The 24,403-nt window shown below is 32.0% G+C and overlaps 1 long non-coding RNA gene across 1 annotated transcript; it reads left to right on the top strand.

The window, feature by feature from the left end:
• The first annotated feature begins 18,246 nt into the window (after positions 1-18,246).
• On the top strand, positions 18,247-21,226 carry LOC112708413 (uncharacterized). The gene is made up of 4 exons (XR_003156329.3): positions 18,247-18,428; positions 18,520-18,573; positions 18,650-18,808; positions 20,948-21,226. It is a non-coding gene; the product is annotated as an uncharacterized lncRNA (long non-coding RNA).
• The last annotated feature ends 3,177 nt before the right edge of the window (positions 21,227-24,403 follow it).

The following is a 24,403-nucleotide window of genomic DNA, read 5'->3' on the forward strand; positions in this document are numbered from 1 at the left end:
TCTCTTACACTTTCTTACCCTTACTTTTACTACCTTCTTTTTTCTTTTACTTCTTTAATTCCTTTTTCCTTTTTTCCCCATTATTATTGCATTTGATTAGTATTTACGAATGTTATGTATTATAAATATAACTTTTAAATGTCAAGTATTTTTCACCTCTTAAATTAATTTTTAGGATTAAAAAATTAGGGTCAACAATATTTGAATTGGATGGTATTTTATATTAGTCTAGTAACTCATCCAAAAATAGAAAAATATTAATTTTACTTATAAGATAAAATGAATATTTAAAAATAGCTAGAATTAAATAAGTGATAAATTCTCCTTTGTTTTAATAAAATATTTTGAATCCGAATCACATAAGTGGGGAAATTTGTTAAGAAAGCTTTAATTTGTTGATGACTTTTTATGAGTCTAATGTATGTAGTTAACCATATCTATTATATACTATTAAAATCGATTTTCTTTTCAATTAATAATATAGCTAACGTGTAATGTATTTTTTTATTTATTTTATTTAATTTATTTAGATGCATTAATTAATTAATCACTTATTGATTTAATTAAGATAAATATCAAATTATTGATTAAAATTATTTGATCATATTAGCTATAACTAATAATCACATTAATTATTTAATTTGATTGAAAAAAATAAATTAATTTTGTCTTAATTTATATTAATTTTTATCTTATGTATTTTGATTAATAATTTTTTAAAATATTATAATTAATTATTATTTTATTTAATTGAGATAAATATCAAATTATTTAATATTTTGTTTAACTATTGACTATAACTGATCAATTATTATTTAATTTAACTGGAATAAATAAATTAATTTTCTTTTAATTTGTATTAATTTACTTATTCATTTTGATTAATCATTCTTAAAAGTGTTATAATTTTTATACGTCATATTTATAAAAATATCTTTTATTTGTTTAACGTACTTTATTGAGCCAAATAATTATTAAATCTTTTAGTTGAATATTATCATTGATTTATGTTAAGACTCAAATATTTTAACAAAAGACACTTAAAAGGGTGTAATCTTTCTTAATTAAAAAATAAATAAATTTATATGCTTAATATAATAGTTAATGTTTTGAACTAAGATAAAAAAAATAGATTGAAAAATTAGGTAAGAAAAATTAACATTTTAAAAAAAATTGAAGATGATGCACTTGATTAAAATTTTTTATTGTGTTTTGTTTTTATTATTTTAAATTTAACTTTTTTTGTATGAGGTTTTTTAATATTATTTTTTTGTATCTTGGTATTTTAAAAAGTTTTTTTGGTCTAATAATTATTTTTTATAGAAATTAAAAATAATCCCAAATTAAAAAATTATATTGATTAGTACAAATATTATTGCATTTAACTTAATTTATTTATATATTAATATAATTGATTGAAAATGATGAATGATAAATAAAATTACAAAAAGTAAAATATTTATCATTATTTTAAAATAGATAATAAAATAAATTTTAGGGTATTATTTAATTTGGATCGTTAATAATTAATGAATATTTCCTTCAACATAAATTGAAATGTTAGTAAAGGAAGATCGATGAAAGAGTAAAATGTGTACAAAAAATATCTAAAAAAAATCAAGCAACTTTTTTTTTTTAAGGAATAACCAAACAACTTTATATATTAACAGTATTAGTAAATAAAAAGAACCAATGCTATTATTTAATTATGTTTCTCCGAGTTATTATAAAATATTTAATTTTACAATACCTTAAAAACATATACAAAATTATATGTAATTGACTGATTTTGTAAGTTACTTTTACAAAATTAATAAGTTTGATGTCATGTATTTGCATCTTTAATGCAGCATTACTGTTATTAAATGTAGTAACAATGGCCGGGGACCATTTCACTCTATTTTGCCATTAAGTCAACGGAATTGTTCTAATGGTGTGGAAAGTGTGATTTTCATTTTAATTGATTGTATCCTTTCTTCCCCTCATACATATATAACCAATTATTTCGCATAACATAGACTCATCTTAAAAAAATAGATTGAAAAAAAATTAAATTTTTTCAAAAAATTGAGTTTGAATAATTGAATAAACTCTTGAGATATTTTATTTGTAAGTAACTACTATTCACAACTCACAAAGACATTTAGTGTTGTTTTGAATTTATTTATTTGAGTAAAAAAAATTATAAAAAATAAAATATTTTTATTAAATTTTAAACATGTTTAGATACATGTCTTAAAAAGAGTACTTTTATTAAAAAATAAATTAATTGTTTTTTCTCTAAAAATCAATAATATCTTATTTTAAAAATAAAAGTAAGTACAAGACATTTTTAATATTTAAAATTTCTTTTTAAAAAATCTATCTAAATAAAGAGTGATTTTTGTCATTCTTTAAATGACAATATATATTACTTTTTTATTTTATATTATTTTTAAATTATTTTTAATAAAATGTTTTATAAAAATAAAACAATAAAAAGAAAAGATAACTTAGAAAAAAATGACCAAAAATTAACATTATCAATTTTTAAAATAACAAAATTATTCTCCAAATTTTTAGTATTTTAACAAGTATATTATTAATTCTTATATATCACTTAAATAGAAAAAAAAACACTTATCCTTTGAAAAATAACCGAGAATTCTAATACATTCTTCTATTTTCTAAATAAAAAAGGGTTTTTCATGTTTTAAAAAATGAAAAAATAAATTAACACTTTCAATTATTATTCAAATACTTTTATTTGAATTTATGTGAAATATAAATAAAAAAATATTAAAGACCATCAAAATATTTTTTATCATCACTTATTTATTAACTCAATTTTTTTAATTTATTTTTTTTAGTTTAATAATTTAATAATATATTTTATCTCATATTTTAAAATATTAATAAATAATTAATAATAAAAAATAATAAATTCTAATTCGCCATCTAACATTTCTGTATAAATAACTATAGAAGTGAATACAGGCAGTCAGGCACACATAACTAAACAAAGACTTTGAAGTTTGAATATATGTGGAATAGCAGAGTCCTTTGGTACTGGTAGGTACAATCTTGGTGGACCCAAAGGTCAATGGACTCCAGCCAGTCCAAGCCTGATAAATCAAGCTGCCACACACGTGGGGTATTAATATAATACCAAGTCACCAAAATATTTGGCAATTATTATAAATTGCTTATCATAATTTTTCATTTTTTTTTTCTTTTCTAGATCTCTTATCACATTTTCTTTGCCCTTATCTTTGATTCTTCGTATAATTGCTATCGTATATTCTTTTAAAAAAATATTTATATACCGAAAAAAATCAATCATGAAATTATTGAGTATATATTTATATATTATTTAATTTATTTTTAATGTATTATATTTTAATATATATATATATATATATATCATAAAAAATACTAACTTTTTATACACATATTTAATGTAAAATAAATTCACAAAATGTAAAAAAAAATAAATTGAAAATGTCGTATTAAATTTTAATTAAAACCACCAAAATCAGAAAATTGTTTATTTTATTAATACCATCCTATTTTAAGTTTTCTATATTTTTAAAATAAAGAAATTAAATAATAAATTTTAGTATTTACATTCACAATAAAGTATAAATATTAAAAACAAATTAAAAGGAAAATGATAATGTATTATTGTGATTAAATTTATGAAAATAAAAAACGAAAAAAGAAAATATGAACACACCATACTTTCTTTATTTGCTTTTTCTTTCTCTAACGATATGCTCATTTTAACATGCTACGCACTGACAATAAATAAAGCAAAGTTTTAAACTCTCATCTCTAACTAATTTATATTTGTAAGAATGTTTCCTAACAAAAAAATAGTGTGTAAGATTTTTAAGATGTTGACTGTAATTTAGTTAAATATTTTCATTACTATATATTTATTATGAACTTATGATAATATATAATTAAATCTTGTGATTTTTATATATTAACATTGTATACAATTAAAAAAATTAATTATTTTATAAATTTTTATAATTTTATCAAATTTTTAATTAATTTTTTATTTATTTTTTAATTGTGTCCGTATATTATTTATTTTTTTCAATCAAGTATTTATTGACATTAAACATCTAAAACATTAATAAAATGTGAATTTACTTACTTATCCATACTTTATATTTATAATTTTTATCTTGGATTTGGATCCTCTAAAATTTGAATTTCACTTTAGAGAGTAAAGTGTGATATTCTATCCTTAAATAATTTCTCTTTTATATTTATTTTTGGTCCTATCTATAAAATTAATAGTGAGACATCTTAAAGGATCCAAATCCTTCTACCTTTATTGCCTTCTACCACTCCCCTACCTTATCTACTATCTCCTCAAACAACCCAAACAAATAAACAGGTAAAACACTAAAACTATCACAAATTACCTTATTTGGAGTTATTCAAATTCAGTAACTAAATTTTAAAGACGGCAATTGAAGCAGTTACTAGAAACTCTAACCTAGCAATCATGAAGTTACAAGTGATAATAATGTAATTGTACACCAAAAATATAAATTTTTTGTATAAAAATAATTTTAAGATGGTTCAAAAATATGGTAAGAAAGAGTCTAATTTCAGCTAAAAATGTTGGGTAAGAAAATGAAATAAAAAAGAACATATTGAGGAGTTGAATTTTTTTTTAGTATGCACTAAATCGGTAGAAGTAGATTGGTTGGATTTGAAGTGTAGAGAGTGTCATCTAGTTAAAAAGAAATCAAACTAGATATTCATTCACTAATGTCACATGTCATGAGCACCCTTTTATTAGAACTTTAACTTGTGGAAATAAACTTTTTCCATTTTTAGTTATAAAAGACTTGAAATGTTGGGAACATCCAACACTATTTTCTGGCAACTACCCTATTTAGTAACGAGTTTTGGGATAAAAAGGAATAGACTAGACATCACATTGTAACTATTAGACAATAAACTCCCTCCTCAAAATGGCTTTACACTATAAAAGAACATCAAGTCACCTCTAAAGAAGGACTTTTTTTTTTGTTGAACTTTGAAGCTCATATCCATTCTTTTCTCTCCTTAAATTTTTTTCATTGTTCTTCATTTTGTTCATCAACTTCATAATAAAATTAGCATTTGGGACAAGATTAATAAACTCTTGTTCACTCTAAAAGAGCTCATTTATCCTCTTGTCACATTAGTGGAGGTCTCAACACTCATTCTCCACCTCTGTTTCTCATCATTAGTTCTTCTGTTGCTTATTTTATTCCTCACAAATTTATTTATCCTTGATCTCTTATTTTAATCTTTTTTCACTTAATCTATTTTCAACAATTGAGAATTTTTTTTAGGGTAAAGAACACTTCCACGTTTAACTTCACTTTGTCTTCTCACTTAGTATGATTCTTTTTCTTCTTCTTTACTTTTTTTTTTCAGCTTTGCTCCCCATTTTTTTGTTACCATATGATGTGTGCTCTTATTCTTTTGTATAAGATTCTGGCACTTGAACTTTTGCCATTATATTTTTAATATTTTTGGTATTCTGAATTCTATTCTAAACTCTTGTTACTCTGTACTCGTGTCATGAGCTCTTGTTATTCTGAACTCTTATTATTCTGTATTTTTGTTACTCTAAATCCTTGTGATTGTATTCTTTATCTTTGCATCTGAATATAACTCTTTTTGTTCTCATATAAATAGGGATGGAACTGGGGGCAAGTTTTTGCCCTACCTGACCCTACCCCGCCCTCCTTGCACTCCAATATTATCCACTCCTCCCCTACCCGCGAATAGTAGACTGCTCTACTCTAATCTACCTCCATGGGTACCTGTCCCGCCCCTATAAAAATTAAATAATATTTTAATTCTTAGACATTCATACATAAATTAAGGTAAAAACTTAAAATTTATAACTAAATTAAAATACAAACATAAGATTTATACTATTTGATAAATCAGGTGTTTGGTGGATCGGTAAGGTGAATGACGGAGCAAGGAGATGAGAGGATTTGGACCTGAGCGTGAGCTGCTGGAGTGGTGCATTTAGCCTGTGCGTCGGCATGTTGGAGTTACCGGCAAGGATACTCCGATGCTAAAGTCAGAGTCTATACGAATAGGCGGCCAATTAGGATTAAAAGAGTGACGTACCTCTGGGGAGGGGCAGGTCCCACCCTATTTATACTTTGTATCCAGGTGGGCCCATTGTGATCAGGTCCATCTTTCTGGAAGCTTCTGCTATGTAACAACCCCATTTTTCGAGTACGCAAGATCTTTTCTGAAGGCACGGATTTCTCAGGAAGATCAGTATAGGGAACACCTCTGATGTATCATCAAGCATATCAATCTTCATTGTCATTATGTCATCCTTAAGCCAAAACCTCTTTTGAGGTAAGCTCGACAACGCGGTCACGAAGAACCTAGTTTTTTAACCGTATCGATTAGGAGTTTTGATTCTAGTTTTCGTAAATAGTCTCTGTTTGACGAACCGGACTCGATTCATGAGAGAAGAGAGATAATAGTATAATATTATCATTATATTAGTATTATAATATGTTTGAATAATATTATAAGGTTACCTGGTCTGTTTTAGTTAAAAATAGAAAATCAGTTTAACCGGGTTCACAGTTTACTGGTGCAGCTTAGCACCAGTACTCTCTGATGACTTTAGCAATGTTAATACCTCATGATACATGTTCTATTCTCATATTAAATATGTTACTAGTTTTATTTATGCTAGTAGCTCAAAAAATAATTTTTAGAGATGTTTTTACGAGTGTTCCGATACATATAGTTTTAGTAGTTATACACCTGAGATATTTTAATATTATTTTAATCCACCTCCAAGTCAACCAATCACAACTCACCCTACACCCCCAAGACCTCCAAGTCTGTCTCATTTGCTCCTTGTGGCCGAAAATAGTTAGAGAGAAAGAGAGAAAAGTTCTTAGTTCCAAATCTTCAAAGCTTGATTTCTTCTGAACTAAAACTCAAATCAAAATTTCAATTCGACCAAAATGATCATCCCTTCTTTCTCTACATAACCATATAACATATCAAGGTTGGAAATAAGGTGAGATGCCTGTCTCCCTCCCTCTTCAATTCGGTTTTCAAGGAAAACCATGCTAAACATGTGCTTTTCTTGGTGGTCTTCCTTAGATCTCTTGCTTAGCTTGATCTGTGAGCCAAGAATATTCAATTCCCAGTACGTTTAATATGAGGAATTCCTTCCTAACATGTTGATTAAGGTTTGGTCAGTTGAGATTTTATAGATTCAAAGTTGTTCTTGATGTGATTTAGGAGGAAAAAGTGCAAAAAGAACACCTAAAAGCATAACCAGATTTGACGCAGCAAATCAAGGTAGGATTTGGTAAAATTAATCTTGATTAATTGTGTTTGAGTTGTGTGATTATGATATGGTTTGGTTATGCTTGAAATTGATTATTTATATGAGTGATTCTTGTTGAAATTTTGGTGAAATTTTGATGAAATTTGATGATATTCAAGCTATGAATGCATGTTCTTGTGGCTGCTGGAATTTCGAACCCTAACCTTTAAATTGGGGTTGATTTATGTTGAAATCAAGTGAAAAAGATGGGGCTTTAGTAGCTGCCAATTTATTATGAATTATGGTAAAAATTGGTTACTGAAAAGATTGAAAAACGGGTAAAAACAGAGAAAGAATATGAAAAATTTATGAAGAACACGAAAAATACTTTGAGTGTGGTGAAGAACAATGAAAAATATCTTTTTGATCCTTAAAAGGGCAAGGAAGTAAATATTTTGGTGTTTGGGGGTTATTTTGTAATTTCCAAAAGTAAGGGTGGTTAAAATAGAAATATTAAAAGTTACGGGTGGTAAAAAGTGAATTTTAAAGGTTAAAAGGTAAAGATAAGGTAAATTTAGAAAATTTAATAATAAAATAATACAAAAAAGACATTTTTTCATAAAAGCTTTAGAAAGACAACTTTGAGTTCAGAATCTCATAATTACCTTTAAAAAATACCTAGAGAGTGGTAATAACATATTAGTGAGGTAAAGACAAAGGACAGATAAAAGGTTGAAGAAAAGATAAAAATTGAAGAAAAAGTTTGTAAAATTTTAATGACAGAAATGAACAGAGACTAGTGAACGAACTAGGAGCAACATAGTTAGTTCTTGAGTTGGGCCTAGAATTAGGTATAATATGAAAAGTTAAACTATTTCAGTATAGATTTAATGAACCTATACTTGGGACACGCTAACTATTCATACCGAAATTTACATAAGCTATAAATACATACATTAAACAAAGAAAGTAGAGTAGAGTAAAGAGATATGGAGAAAAGAGTAATCAGAGCAGAGTAAAAAAATAAAGAGAAAAGAGTAATATGATAAAGAGAATAGAGAACAAGCAGAGGCGTTGAAACGTCATTTGTTGCATTAAGGCAACTCCAGAGATATTTGTATACTCATCTGCTGCTTTTCTGTTGGCCCTAGAGGTCTTGTAGGCCCAAGTTTACCTACAGAGAGTTGTTATTCCTGTAGGCCGAAGTTTACCTGCAGTGAATATCAATTATGTATCTCAGAGTATTGCTCCTGTAGGCCGAAGTTCACCTACAGAGAGTTGTGATTCCTGTAAGCCGAAGTTCACTTACAAGGGCGCCATTTCTGTAAGCCGAAGTTCACTTACAGGGGTGCCATTTCTATGGGCTGAAGTTCATCTACAGAAAGTTGTTGCGTTATGTTTAGACTATTCCTGTAAGTCGAAGTTCACTTACAAGAGTGCTATTTCTGTAGGCCAAAGTTCACCTACAGAGAATAAGCCATATCTAGGACTAGTTCCTAGGTAATGTGGGCTGTAGGGTATAAACCGACACATGAGCTCATGGCCTGCATAGGACAGACATGCATCATATTTGGTTGTGTATTTTCTCTGTTATGATTGTTGTATGAATGTATGCTTTTCTTGTTTGTATTCTATTATGTGTTTGTGTTATTTTCTTGTATTCTTCTGTTTATGTTCTGCTTTTTGTTTTCTCTAATTATCTATTTTTTATTTACCGCTTCTCGGTATTTTGGTTTCATCTGCTGAACAACATATAATTAATGAACTTAACTAATAACCTCGAACCTACTAAGAATTCCCCAATTCTTACCCCTTCTCTCTCCCTTCACCCTTCAGATGGAAGCAAGAGTACCCTTCCGTAGTTCGTTGATGATCATTCTGCAAAAAGAATTTCGCTCTAGATAGTCTTTTGAGTCAAGAGTGGACTCTGTTATCTGTTTATATGCATATACCGTGGGACCAGTCGACATCTATGCCCCATTTATCTATGAACTTTAACCTAAGTCTTCCGTACGACGTTGCTGTTATGCGGCCACTCAATAAAGTACCAGTGGTATTCTCTAAGACGATGTATGATCGTACAGAGGAGTAGTAGAAGATGTTCCACCTTTTGATGACGTTCCACCTGGCTTGATTTTTGAAGACCTAGAACGTACTTTCCCTCGCTTTAGTAGTTTAGAGGGACTAGGTGAGTATAGAATCTAGGCTAGCCTAGATACCAGCTTAGGGACTTCTTGAACAGGTCAGGGCCTGGGATGTTGTATGTATATATATGTATATAGATATTATTTAGCTATATCTAGGGGTGTTTTAACTAAAAGTCTATACTCTAATAAAGGCTAGATCACCGAATATTGTCAACTACTTGTGATGTATTTATGTGTGGTTGTTTATAACTATTTTATCTGTTATCAGTTGTGAATTGATTATGAATGATTTTGTTTATTAATCCAAATATTTTTAAAAAAAGTACCTCACAAAATAACTACGCTTTTAACAATGAATCAGGCTCATATAATAAATGATAGATAATAATTAGGAAGACAAGTTGGTAGCGCTCAGTTTCTAGTATGATCATGACGTACCAGAAATTGGATCGTTACATGCTAGCTGTCCAGGTTCCTTGTGGAATTAGAGGTGACGTGCGAGTTGTCTCCTGTCTCGAGTCGGTGGCTCGTAACCAGACCCGGCTTGTTAGTGAGTTGGGCCGGAATATATACAATATCAAATAATGTGAAATTAAAAAAAGTTAATATTTGATCACTACAATTCAACACCATAATAAAAAAATGCATCATTAAAATATAAAAGTATTCCATCCTTATTTTTTATCACTTTCCACATCTTCATCATCAATTAAAGTTTGAAGATCAAGATTCAAATCTAAAAATAAAAAAGATAGCAATTAATACATTAATTAGTATTATATAAAAAATTAACATAAATGAATATTAAGTAACATATCATCTTTACTCCCTAAGGCTGCCCACAACCAACTTTGGCCACACATCAAAGCTTCAATTATGCTTTCTTTGAGCTTTTCACAATGAAAAAAGATTACATGACCACTTGTACTAAAAGCATATTCAGAAGCAACAGTAGATATCGGAATGACATATATATCCTTGGCTATTTTTGCAAGAAATTTAAATTTCATTTGATTGTTCTTCCACCATTTCAAAATATTAAAGTTAGGATCATTTAAAGGATGAATTTCCTCAAGATAACGATCAAACTCAATATTTACACATGAACTCTTTGTCATTTTTCTTTTTTTAAGATACACCATATAATCATCATCCCCAAATAGGCTTATATTTCCATTTTTATCAACTTTTTTTGTACCAACATGTGACACATCAGAGTTCATTTTTTGATTGTATTCATTAACCAACTCATTACACAACTGATGAATTCTGTCAATTTATTTAGAATATTCTATTGGATCTGGATACATTTTTTTAAATTAAAACTAAATCCCAACCATCTTGTACCTAGGATCTAAAACAACAACAACACCCATAATACCATGAATATCAAACTATTTAAGTTAAGCATTATGATTAGTAAACACAAAGTTCATACAAATGATAAATCATATCATAAATGCACAAAGAACAGAATGCACAACTATAAAATTAGAATAAAATCAAAAGTCAGAATGCATAAAAATGATAATTCAAATCATAAATGCACAAAAATGAGAATGCACAATTTCAAAATTCAGAATACATAAAAATTATAAATGAAAGCATAAATGCACAAAAATCAGAATGCACAATACAAAAGCAGAATAAAATCAAAATTCAGAATGAATAAAAATGATAAATCAAAATGTAAATGCATATAAAAAAGAAAGCACAATTGCAAAATCACAATAAAATCAAATTTTAGAATGCATAAAAATGATAAATCAAAGCATAAATACACAAAGATCAGAATGCAAAATTGCAAAATTAGAAATACAGTATAACAATGGGTTTTACTCAAATCTATAACATCAATACTATACTATTCTACTTTTTTTTTCATGTTGAACAATTCTACTCTTCAAAAATTTCCAACCTATAGTAATTTTAAGTTTTCTTCAACACACATAAAGCTTCATACAATACTCAACCTGAATTTAAAATATCACAATATACAAGAAACTGAAAATGCAAACTTAATTCCAATGCTTATTGCAATGCCATTACATAATCTAACAAAAATTTAAGAACAAAGAGACAAAAGATAAAAACTTGCAACTATAAATAGCAATTAAAGCAACGGGAATTGAAATTAGCAATTATGGGTCATGCAGAAATATTCAAAAAACAAAACATACACATAAGAAGAAGAGGAAGAAACAGAGTAATTTGAAGGAGACTCAGAGAATGCAACTCCTTCATGTTTGAAGCTTGAAAATAACCAACACAGTAAATTCCAAAGTGCACATTAACAATACTTTTCTAAATCCACAATCTCACAAAACAATCCTCAATGCAAAAAAGAAACAAAAACAAAAATGGATAGAAATGTTGAAAAAGGAAAGGAATGAAATAACTTGGGCAGTGACGGTAAGGATAGTGACAACAAGGAGAGAAGTGGGAGCGACACCGACGTAAGCTCGGTGAGGGACAGCGGTGAGGTGACCGAGGTGAATGAGGAGGGTTGGTAACTGACAACGACTGTGATGATGCCGACCAGCTACAGCGACAGAAGGAGCTATGACGATGACTGACTGGTGCAGCAGAGCAGAGGCTGTGGTCCTTGGAGAAGAGTTGAAGAGGTGAGTTTGGTTGAGGATTGGGAACTGAAGTGAGTGGCGGTGAGGATCTGAGCCCTAATTTCTAGGGTTGGTGAGCAACTACGGCTGTGACAACGCCGACCAGCTACAACGACGGGACAAGCTGTGACAGTAACTGACTGGTGGTTTGGTGCAGCTGAGCAGAGGTTGTGGTCCTTGAAAAAGAGCTAAAGAGTGAATTGGTGTGAGTTTGGTAAAGTTGGGAATTGAAGTGAGAGTGGCACTTTAACCCTAATTCCTAAAATTATATATATATATACACACACATACTCTAGGGCGGGTTGATCTTGAACCCGATCCCGTCCCGCCCCGCTCTAAGTCAGGTTTTAACTCGTCCCGACCGGGTAGGGGTGAGTCGGGTACCTGTGAGTTCGGGTACTACTGCCATCCCTATATATAATCCATCTCAATCTCCATGTATATTGGATTGTTAATTCTAAAATTAGCTATAGGGATTCCATGATGAAGGTCCTTTAACTTTGCAACTTTAAATTTCATATTTTCATTTGCATATGTTTTCAATGACATCACAAAATAAAAAAAAATAAATTAAAAATTATGAACAATACTCATTTGTAACTAAAAAATAGATATTTAAAAATATTTTAAAAGATTTTTTTATAGCATAATCAGAGTAATTTGATAATAAATTTCTTTTAATTAGAGCATTTTACTAATGTAGTGTTTAATATTAGTATTCTCCCAGAGTTGTAAACTTATAATATCATATAATACTTTCATATATTTCACCTAATGAAATATGGTATTGTGAGGATATGAAGAATTAGTGGTCTTATCAAGTAAAGAATATGATGAATAATTTTTTTATCTTTGATTTTTTTGTTTCATTTGATAACTCTTTGGTTGTTTTCTTGACATGAAATGTTATTTGGCTCTGTTGATACATAGTTGAAAACTTTTGAGGATATGTCTCTTTGTGAATTGAGGAAAGATTTGCGGTGAGTGTTCTATAATTTTCTCCTTTATATTTTGAGTTGGTGGTGTTCTTGATTTTTTTACTGCTAGAATTGTGATGATATTGGTACTCTTTTGATTTTGCTACTGGTGTTGAGTATTTTTGTCGTTGATATTCATGTGATCTTAATATTCACTCTATTTTGTTGTTGTTGTTCTTTTTTCTAGGACTTGTTTCGTTTTGTTGCCATGCTTCATGGAAAATAATTTGCTGGGATAGTGGATAGTAACCCAGAGGTCTCTAATAACAGTTTGGGTACCGAATCTTATATGGATGATATGGACGATGTTTCTCAAGAGTATGCCATCGAATTTTCTGAATCTGTCCCCCAACCTTGGGTTAAACCATCAGACAAGAGGGTTACTTTTGTGGATCCTTCTCTCATTAAAATACCTTTTCTGGACCCTCCTTCTTTTGGCTCGTTATTAGTTACGAATAAAACTATAAAATCCGGATTTGATTCATTAGATTGTAAAGTTTTAGGTGAATTTATTGAGAAGTTTTCATATCAAGTGGGTCCTGCTTTACTTCCTTCTCGGCTAAAACGCCAAAAATTTTCATGGATATCTTTCAAATCTGAAGCAGTTACTCACGTGAATATGGTTTGATAGAAATGGGTATTCACAGTATTATTTAAGGAGGGTGGTGATTTTGTGAGGAGATTGAAGTTTGGTGGTGTTGCTGAGGCTATTCGCACATCCACAGGTTAGTTGTTCTCTACCATCTATTATCATAATTGACTCTCATCACTTCTTTATTTTGTTGCTATATATTGAAAAATGGCTAATTGATTTTTTCTTGGCAGACTTGGGTGTTCAATGAAGTGGATATGATATGAGTTTACTTTGGCAGTGGTGGTGTTCTCAAACTCACACTTTCCTGACTTTTTGGGGGTGAGTTTTTACTCACTCTAAAAGATGTTGCGGTTCTTCTTCAACTGCCAGTGTTTGGCTGTGTGAATCTCACTATTCTTCACTCAGACTCTGATTTATTTAAGCTTGCGAGACATCTTTAGGTAAGTTTAAGTGATGTTGACCGATATACAAAAGAATTGTCCAAGAGTAGGCGTGTTAAAAAATCTTCCTCCAAGGATAAGCATCCAAGACTCGTGGGTCCTCCAAGCAAAAAGAGGTGGTTGGCAAGAAGCAAGATTCTAAGAGAAAGAAGATTACTGTTAAGTATTCTTACTCTAATTAGTCTCGTTATTTTTTTTTGGTGATTTTCTCAATGGTGAGTTTGTCCCTGCTCCTGCTGTTCCTTCAGATCTTTGGGAAGCTGCTTTTGTAACTTATTAGTTAAGTAAATATATATTTTTGAAACCGTCAGATGAGTATATGAGCCACGGGGTGTTTCTCTTAGCTTGCTTGATTGCTGAAATGTCTGCTACTGGCTTTTCTCTATCTGGGCAGTTTATATCCGTGGCTTGATCAATTTTCTGAGCAACTCAAAATTGCTCATAGTCGCTTTCTGGTATTGGCTTTCATTGATAAAATATTTCTTCAATTCTTTCTTTTTGAGCGGTTCTCTCGGTTTGCTCCCATCTGTAAGCCTCCTATAATTCTTCCGGACAAGAAGGGAAGTCCTCGTGCTTGGATTTGGGGTTCAGTTCATCCTTTTAAATCTTTGGAGGATCTTATTGATTTAGAGGAAAATTTTTATTTCCTCCTATACATGACCTCTTAAAAGCCTAGTGCATCGGTTTTTCATCATATATATTCTACTGATCTTGAATATGACCACAATGACATTTTCACTGGTAAGGAAGGGCCTTATGACTTTTGGCTTCTGTGTAGTTTTCCTATCCATCTTCCTGATTTGATTTTTATAGATAAGAACTTTCATTGTGGAGCTTTTATCTCTCTAGTAATCTATCGCCCTGATAGGTTAAGTCGTCAACTAGGGTGGGACCAAGATTGAAAGAATGTAGAGCATATTTTTTTTTCACCAAAAAAATTAATGAAAAATGTTTAGTTTCAAAATGAACTCCCAGAGTACAATTCTTGTTTAATTGTTCCTCTTGATAGAGATGGGGAAGTTACAATGGAGTATGTGGATTACCTTGTGCATATGAAGAAGTATATTAGACAATATGAGGGTACCTCTGCTCCAGATGTCAAATTATTTGTTCTAGTTTTGATCAAGAATCCATATTTGATGACTGGCAATCTTTCTCATTCGACCATTACAAGTAATATTTGCTCTTTGCTAATTCTTGTTTTTGTTTCTTCACTTTTTGTTTCTTCTTTTTTTTGGCTTTGTGTATTTGACTGTTGTATCTTTTGTGCTGGTGTTTTATAGACTTGGACGCCAGGTATTACAAACATCCACCTTTTTCAAAGAAAAAATATGATGATTTTATTGTTACAGCTGAAGCGGTCAAGCGTGGTAAAGTACAGGGTTCAAATGTTAAGATTGCAAAGAGGTCTCCTAAGAAATCACCTAGGCCTCCCATTGATGCTACACCTTCACCAATTTCTATAAGCTTGGGAATTTCTCCTTCTTCGACAGCCAAAGCTAAAGGTTCTTCTACTACTGCTTGCTTTGTTAAGTCATCACAATCTCCTGATAAGGATGTCACTAGCTTAATTGGATGTGCTGTGAAGCGTATGTCTCATAGCTTTTTAGATAAAATGAAGACAATTCCCAATGCACCTTCTGATCTAGTAAATATAGGTGATGAGAGTTCTCAAGAGGGGGTCAGTGGAGACTCTCCTAATTCATCTGCTGTTGGCAATATTTTTGATGAGGGTACTACCCAATGTGTTGCTCAAGATAGCCTCCATGCAATAGCAAGTTCTAAGAACAATGTTGGTATTGAGTCAGGTATTACCTGCCAAGAGAATCCTGCCAAGGGAGTCCATCTGAATGGAGGTAACACCCGACTCAATGCCAACATTGTTCTTAGAACTTGCTACTGCTTGAGGGCTATCTTGAGCAATACTTTGGGTAGTACTCTCATAAGGGAAATTGCCAACAGTAGATGAATTAGAAAAGTCTCCACTGACCCCTTCTTGGGAGCTCTCATTACCTACATTTACTGGATCAGAATCTGCATTGGGAATTGCCTTCATTTTACCTAAAAAGCAATGAGACCTACGCTTCACAGCACTTCCAGTTAAGCTAGTGACATCCTTACCAGGAGATTATGATGACTTAATAAAGCAAGCAACAGCAGAAGAACCCTTAGTTTTGGCTGTCGAAGAAAGAGAAATTCCCAAGCTAGTAGAAATTGGTGAAGGAATAGCATCAATGGGAGGCCTAAGCGGTTTCTTAGGAGACCTCTTTGCAACCTTGATATTTGAACCCTGCACTTTACTACGCTTGAGCACTTCAACAGTAACAACAGAGTCATCAGATTTTCTCTTTGAAAAAGGTGGATGTTTGTAACACCTGGCATTCAAGTCTACAAAATACCAGCACAGAAACACACAAAGCCAAAAAAAAGAAGAAAAAGAAAGTGAAGAAACAAAAATAAGAATCAACAAAGAGCAAATATTACTTGTAATGGTCGAAGGAGAAAGGTTGTTAGTCATGAAATATGGATCCTTGATCAAAACTGGAATAAATAATCTGACATCTGGAGCAGAGATACCTTCATATTGCCTAATATGTTTTTTCATACACATAAGATAATCCACATACTCTAGTGTAACTCCCCATCCCTATCAAGAGGAACAACCAAACAAGGATTGTACTCTGGGAGTTCATTTTGAAACTGAACATTTTTCATTAAATTTTTCAGTGAAAAAAAAATATGCCCCACATTCTTTCGATCTTGGTCCCACCCTAGTTGACAACTTACCCTATCAGGGTGAAAAATCATTGGACAGATCAAAGCTCTACAATTAAAATATCTATCCATAACAATCAAACCAGAAAGAGGAGTAGGAGAAGTACATATAAGCCAAAAGTCATAAGCTCCTTCCTTACCAGTGAAAATGTCATTGCGGTCATGTTCAAGATGAGTAGAATATATATGATGAAGAACCAATGCACTAGGCTGGTAAGAGGTCATGTACGGGCGGAAACAAAAATTTTCCTCCAAATCAATAACATCCTCCAAAGATTTAGAAGGATGAGCTGAATCCCAAATCCAAGCACAAGAACTTGCCTTCTTGTCTGGAAGAATTGTAACAGGCTTACGGATGGGAGCAAACTTAGAGAACCACTCAAAAAGAAAGAGTTGAAGAAATATTTCATCAATAAAAGCCAATATCGAAAAGCAACCATGAGCAATTTTGAGTTGCTCAGAAAATTTATCAAGCCGCGCATATAAACTGTCCAAATAGAGAGAAGCCAATGGCAGACGTTCTCCTCTAGCAATCAAGCAAGCTAAGAGAAACACCCCATGTCTCACACACTCATATGCCAGTCCCAAAAACACATATTTACTTAACCAATAAGCTACAAAAGCAACTTCCCTAAGATCTGAAGGAACAGCAGGAGTAGGGACAAACTCACCATTGAAGAAATCACCAAAAAAAATAACGAGACCAATAGAGTAAAAATACTTAAAAGTAATCATCTTCTTCTTGGAATCTTTCTTCTCGCTAGCCACCTTTTTTTTTCCTTGGAGGACCCACGAGCCTTTGGATGCTTATCTGTGGAGGAAGATTTCTTAACACGCCTACTCTTGGACAACTCTTTTGCATATTGGCCAGCATTACCTAAACTTATTTGAAGATGTCTCGCAAGTTTAAATATATCAGAGTTTGGGCAAAGAAGAGTGAGATCCACACGGCCAAACACCAACCATTGAAGAAGAATCACATCTTCTAAAGTGGGCAAAAACTCACCCCAAGAAGTCAGGAAAGTGTGAGTTTGAGAACACCACTGCTGCTAAAATGAACTCATCATATCCACTTTGTTGAACACCTAAGCTTGCCAAGAAGAAATCAATTAGTCCTTCTTCAACATATAGTGTAAACCCTGCTAAAATCGGTAAATAATTAGTCAATAAATCAAATTTTAAATAGGAAAATTAAAAATACAAAACTAATATCAAAATAGAATAGAGCTCGTCGAAACGAGAATTTTGATACTAATTTCGAAAAATTTGGCCCAAAATTGGGCCGGATGGGCTGGACTAGTTGAATCGGACCCAAAATGGGCTCAAGGCCCAACCGAACCCAATCCATTAAAGAGGCACAGCTTCTTATTTCCCTTCTTCTTCATTATTCACGCTGGGAAACATTTCATAGGGGGAAGAAGAACACAAGCAAAAAACCTAACCCTCACTTTAATTTCAAATCCATGTAACTTTTGATCCGGAGCTCCGATTGACGAACCGTTTGTGACCACGCGTTCACCGCGATGAGCTCTATAAAACCCATGGAACAATTTAGTAGGTAACTCATTATTTCTTTCTCAGCCAACTTCCCCTAATTTCGAAAATTTATGAACAATTAAGTTAAAAATTGTTCAATTCTTGTGTTCTAGGTTCAAGTTAGCTTCCGGGACTTATGGGTTCAAGCTATTGACCATATGGGTATGGTAAGGATACCATAACCCTAGCTTAATCTTGTATTTATTATGGGAAAACTGAAATTGGAATATGTATATGTATTAGGTGTAGATTAAGTGGATATATATGCATTGGAATTTAATTGGGAATATTTAGAGGCTTGTTGGTGATCAAAGCTTAGTTTGTGGCTGTTTTATTTGAGCTTGGAGGGGCTGTAATTTTGTGTTGAGAGGCTGCATTGGGTGAATTAAGTGATCGGCCAAGGTATGGTTTAAGTTTCGCACGTTTAACATTTACAGTGTTGTGAAAACTTAGGTTAGAAGAACCATAGGATAAGTTGAATTGTTTGTTGTATTTAATAATTAGCCTTGTAATGTTGTTGGAATAGATTTGTTGGTGGATTTATATATTGGATTATGAGGTGTGGAAGTTATTAATGGTGTGCTCTTATATTTATTTATGATGGATTAGGTTTGGTGTTTGCTAATAAGGATGTAGAGTTGTGTTGTGGTGGTATTGCATATTCTGTAACTAGTTATGTAATGATCAGAATTGCATGAGATCAAGTTTGGACTAAACTTGGGAATATAAGGAACTAAACTGGAAAATTTGGGACCTTTTTGTTAAATATACAATTTATGCAAATTTTTAAAGTTAGGTTATTAAATCTGTCCAGCAGCAGAAAAGGTCAAACAGGGCAGCAATTTGTTTGTCTTGCTACGACTTCTACGAGTTGAGTTTTGGAGCGAAACTAATTTTTTTATAAAATTTGATTAACTTTATTTATTTCTCTAAAACTTCAGAATTTTAAGAGTTGAGGATTGGGAGTTGTGAATTTTTTAATATTGGTGGTCAAAGCTGAAAAGAAACAGATTTCAGCAAGCTATGCATCAACTTCCAATACTTGTAACTCTTAGAATTGAATAGCAATTGGGTTGCAACTAAGACAAACTTGTTTCTAGATGAGCTAGGAGTTCCCAAATTAAAATTTAGCTTAATTGGAGTTTTGTAATAAAAGTTATTCAAATTGAAAGGTACTAAGCTTGTTGATTTCAAAAACAGATTTTGACTCATTTTTACTTAACTTCCAGGTAATGTAACTTCTTCATTAAAAATGGTATTAACTCAGAAATAATTGAGAAAGAAACCTGGATGAGTAAAGTTTAACTACATTAATTTATAAAGTCATTGGATTTAACTTGGATTTTATATTGAATTTTGAATATCACATGCTGCTGCTGTTTTTCTGGTTTTATGCACTGTAGAGTAGTCACGGTTTTTCCTTTATTCCTGAGGCTAGAGAAATCAGAAAATTATTATCTTTAGTTTTTTAGAAAGCTTATTTCAAGATGAACACCTGAACATAAAGTTTCTGCAATTCCGAGTTCATTTGTTATATTAAAAACAGAAAAGAAAATAGAGTGTCGAGGATGTCTTAGTGATAGTCATGGGTTCCAGAAGTTAAAGTTTAATTTTCGTGTGATGTGATTGATTCAATGTTAGATTTGGGTTGATTTTAAGATTATTCAATATTAAGAAGTTTGAGAAGAATTTGATAAATAGTTTGGTCAGGACCTGGAAAGGATAATCAAGATGAATTATAAGGGAATGATGATGAAAAATGTGAAAGGGAGGTTGTTAATAAAAGGAGTTAACATGCCATGGCTTGATGAATGATTAAATAATGATTATGACTATGAAATGGCTTATGAATGATGATATCTGAGATATGAATTTCCCTAGGTAAAAACCATGGCTCGCCACCACGTGTTCCAGGTTGATTCTCGATACTCTGTTAACCTTACGTCGTAAGGGTGACCAGGCACGTATAAATTCCCGGGTATGGATAACCCCCATTGAGTGATTTATATGATGATTGAATGTGAACTCTATGCATAGAATCTTGGGGATGCGCGACGGGAGACAGTCTAAGATTTTCGGACTTGTCGGGTTGGCTGGATAACCGACAGATGGGCCCCATCAGCCATAGGACAGACATGCATCATATGCATTTGTTTGTTTTGATTGTTATGCATTTCCTGGGTTTGCCTAATTGATATATATCACCTGCTATCTGTTATACTTGCTATTTGTACTATCTGCTCATTACTTGTGCATGACCCTGTTTGGTTGTTTGTTTCTGTTGCATTCTGGATGATGGAGGGATGGAGGAAATGGAGAAATAGTTTGGTGTTAAATTAGGATTGAAATTGAGTAAGTTAGGTAGATTTAGAATACCTACCCCTATTTATAGCTTCTAATTAGTAATTAAGTTGGATAATTGTATAACGGAGTTCTAGGATTGCCTATGGCATTCTTAGGACCTTATTTATTATACGTGTGACACTTTTACCATGCTGAGAATCTCCGGTTCTCATTCCATATTGTATTGTTGTTTTTCAGATGCAGGTCGAGAGGCTCCTCGCTAGGCGTCTGGATCCTGGAAAGCGAAGTAGTCCTTGGGTGTATTTTGGTTTCTATTTGTATATATGTATATATATGTGTAGCTTACTCTCCAAGTAACTTATGTACGCTGCTCCTCTTAGAGGTTGAGGGAGAGATAGGAGTTTACTTTGATATTTTGGTATATTTTGGGGACACTTATGTATGTTTATATGTATATATGTATCCTCCGGCCAGCCTTAACTTCGCAGGCTGAGTCAGGGGCTAGTTATGCTGTTCCTTGGCTTCTCTTTATCCTTTCGTTTATTGTTTTATCATGTTCCTATTAGGTTTCTTAGCACGCAAGTAATCCTTTCCTGAGCATTGCGCTTTTTATTTTGCGATTTTGTTTTACCCGTTTTTCAAGGCTCCTAGTTAAATAACTTTTTCTTTATTATTATTATATATATATTACTATTCTTAAAGGTCGTAATACCTTACTATCTCAGTCTTATGACTTAAGCATAATACTAAGTATTGGTAGGGTGTTACATATAGCAACAAAGTAAAGAGATAAGAATAAATTATGTTAATAGATGGTAGAAAACAACCAACCTGCGGATGTGCGGATAGTTTTAGCAATACCAGCGAACTTCAATCTGTTCACAAAATCACCACCCTCCTTAACCAATACTTTGAAAAGACTGTGGTGGAGTAAAAAGAAAAAGCCCTAATAGAAAAAATGATGAACACGCTCTTATCGCTTCCTGCCTTTTTCCAAATTCAAGTTAAGTACTCAAAATTTAAAACACATCAAAATTAAAAGGGTAAGAGTTTCTTCCCTTCTCCTTTCTTTTAAAAAAAATTATATTAAATCAAATCATCATTCTTTCTTCATTTAATAATAACAATAATAATAATAATATGGTGAATTCTACTCAATCTTCTCTAAAATAGCATGTATGTTACCTTTCATGATGTGTCACATTTTAATTGGTCATTATCTTAACCATAGTTGCGTTATTTTATAATTTATTATTTGAGATTGGTAATGATATAATTTCTTAAAAGATCAAAACCCAACTCCTGTTAATTGAAGCACATTTTCGCACCTCCATTCTTTCTTCATCACTTTATCACGTAGCTTCTGTAATGACCCAATTTTCAATATGTCTAGATCATATCGGAAACTAAGTGCTACCAATTTGTCTTCCTAATTATTACCTATTATTTATCATATGAGCCTGATTTGTTGTTAAAAACGTAGTTAATTTGTGAGGTTTTTTTTACAACGTCTGGATTAATAGACGGAATCATTCATAATCATTCCACAACTGATAACAGATAAAACAGTTATAAACAACCCCACATAAATACATCACAAGCAGTTAATAACATTCAGTGATCCAGCCTTTATTTAGGTATAGACTTTTAGTTAGAACACCTCCAGATATAACTAGATAATAACTATATACATATATATACATACAATATCCCAGGTCCTGACCTGTTCAAGAAGTCCCTAAGCTGGCGCCCAGGCTAGCCTAGACCCTATACTCACCTAGTCCCTCTAAAATACTAAAGCGAGGGAAAGTACGTTCTAAGTCTTCAAAACTCAAGTCAGGTAGAACGTCATAAAAAAGTAGAACATCATCTGTTACTCCTCTGCACGATCAGACATTGCCATATGACGTCTCTCTGGTACCTCATCAAGTAGCCACACAACAGGAGTCTCGTACACAGGATTCAGGTTAAAGTTCATGTACAAACGGGGTGCAGACATTGGCTAGTCTCACAGTATATACATATAAACAGGTAACAGAGTTCACTCTAGACTCAGAAGACTACATAGAGCGGAATCCTCTTTGCAGAACGATCATCAACGAACTACGGAAGGATACTCTTGCTTCCATCTGAGGGAGAAGGGAGAGAGAAGGAGTAAGAACTGGGGAGTTTTTAGTAGGGCCGGGGTTATTAGTTGCGTTCATTAATTCCGTGTTGTTTAGCAGACAAATAGTAGAATACCGAGAAACAGTAAACAGAAGACAGATAAATAGAGAAAATAGAGAAAGCAGAAAGCAGAACACAAACAAAAGAATACAAGAAAATAAAACGCAAATACAAGGAATAGAATACAAACAAATAGAGCATACATTCATACAACAATCATAACAAAGAAAATGCACAACCAAGTATGATGCATGTCTGTCCTATACAGGCCATGAGCTCACGTGTCGGTTTACACCCTGCAGCCCAACATTACCTAGGAACAAGTCCGAGATATGGTTTCCCTTTGTGTCCTTAGTGCATACGTGTCGGTGGTAAGAATACCACTCCTTCGTGACTACCGGCAATCGGCGCAAAGCTCGACCCCATAATATACGCACAAGGGGAAACAGTGATCCTCAGTTCGTGGGCGTCCCCGAGATCAATTCATAAACAAAACAATGATCCTCAGTTCTTGGGTTTCCCCGAGATCAACATACAACAACAAACACGATCCTCAGTTCGTGGGATATACCCGAGATCAATACTCAACAATACACTAATCTTCAGTTCGTGGGTTATACCCGAGTTCAACATACAACAGTTCGTGTGTTATTCCCATAATCAATGATTATCAGTTCGTGGATTTTTCCCACATACGAAATAGTTAACAGTTCATAGGTTTCTCCGAGACCAATGATCATTCAGTTCGTGGGTACTCCCCGTATTTAACATTATCAGTTCGTGTGTTTTGCTACTCTTTTATCTTTGTCTCTTTACTCTGCTCTAATTACTCTTTTCTCTTAGTCGCTTTACTCTGCTCTGCTTACTCTTTTCTCTTAGTCTCTTTACTCTGTTTTGATTACTCTGTTCTCTGTATCTATATTACTCTTTTTCTCTTTACCTCTTTACTTCACTCTGGTTACTCTCTTTTCTGTGTTTCTCTACTCTGCTCTGATTTCTCTACTTAACGTATGTATTTAAATCTTATGTACATTTCGGTATGAATAGTTAGCCTGTCCTAAGTATAGGTTCATTAAGTCTATACTAAAACAGTTTAACTTTTCATATAATATCTAACCCTATTCGCAACTCAAGGACTAACTATGTTGCCCTAGTTCGTTCACTAATCTCTGTCTATTTTTCTTTTATTTAAACTTTACAGACTTTTCTTTGGTTCTTATCTTTTCTTTAACTTCTTATATTTCCTTTATCTTTGCCTCACTAATATGTTCTTACCACTCCCTAAGTGTTTTATGAGGGTAATTATGAGATTCTGCACTTAAAGTTGTCTTTCTAAAATTTTTACAGAAAACTGCATTTTCTGTATTATTTTATTATTTTAATTAAAATATTATTTTTAATTAAATATTATTATTTAATATTTTATTATTATTTATTATTTTATCATTAAATTTTCGAAAATTACCCCACTTTAACTTTTAACCTTTAAAATTTATTTTTTACCACCCGTAACTTTTAATATTTCTA

Source organism: Arachis hypogaea, chromosome 8, assembly GCF_003086295.3.
Source record: "Arachis hypogaea cultivar Tifrunner chromosome 8, arahy.Tifrunner.gnm2.J5K5, whole genome shotgun sequence".
Classification (NCBI taxonomy): Eukaryota; Viridiplantae; Streptophyta; class Magnoliopsida; order Fabales; family Fabaceae; genus Arachis; species Arachis hypogaea.